Genomic DNA, 686 nt, shown 5'->3' on the forward strand with positions numbered 1-686 from the left:
CAATAGTTTGTTTGTGGTCAGACTGCCAGTGGCCTCATCTGGTATTCTGCAGCCACTAAGGGAGGTACTTCCTTCTCTGAATATGAAATAGCCTCTGAGGCTGTGGAGCCTGTTTTCTGCTGGATTCGGTCCTTGCTGTTTCCAGCAGCAAGCAGATGCATTACACACATTGCAGGCAGCTGACAAGCTCTCTCAAGTGGTCTGATGAGATTATACTTGCACTGAGTTGGGGTGGGGGGGTTGCAGAAGAGTTTTGGGAGGTAATTGATTTAATGGTTATAAGGCTGCATATACAGTTTTAGCTAATCAGTAACTACAAAAGGAAACAACTTCCTATACATAAATACTGAGGACAGTTTTGTAACTTAAACAAGCGGTATATTATAGTATTGGTGCAAAGAGCAGATTGCCTTAAGTAAGAAAATCCTGATGCATTTAAAACAAGATTATCCCTAGTCTCTAGTATGTGGCTTTAATCTAGTATGTAGATTAAAGCCACATACAAATATAATTTTTAACTGTTTTAAAAGGGGGAAGGAAGGACAGCTACTGCTTGGGTAAACATGGTGACTGTTACAATGTCCCTATTTCAGCTGCATGTTCCATCAGCAATGCAAACAAGCTAAATGGCTAAAACTTTAACCCTAAATGAATTGGGTTTTACTAAAGTTAGGGCATATCTACAA

The sequence above is a fragment of the Crocodylus porosus genome, unplaced genomic scaffold, assembly GCF_001723895.1.
Source record: "Crocodylus porosus isolate Cpor-Errol unplaced genomic scaffold, CroPor_comp1, whole genome shotgun sequence".
Classification (NCBI taxonomy): Eukaryota; Metazoa; Chordata; order Crocodylia; family Crocodylidae; genus Crocodylus; species Crocodylus porosus.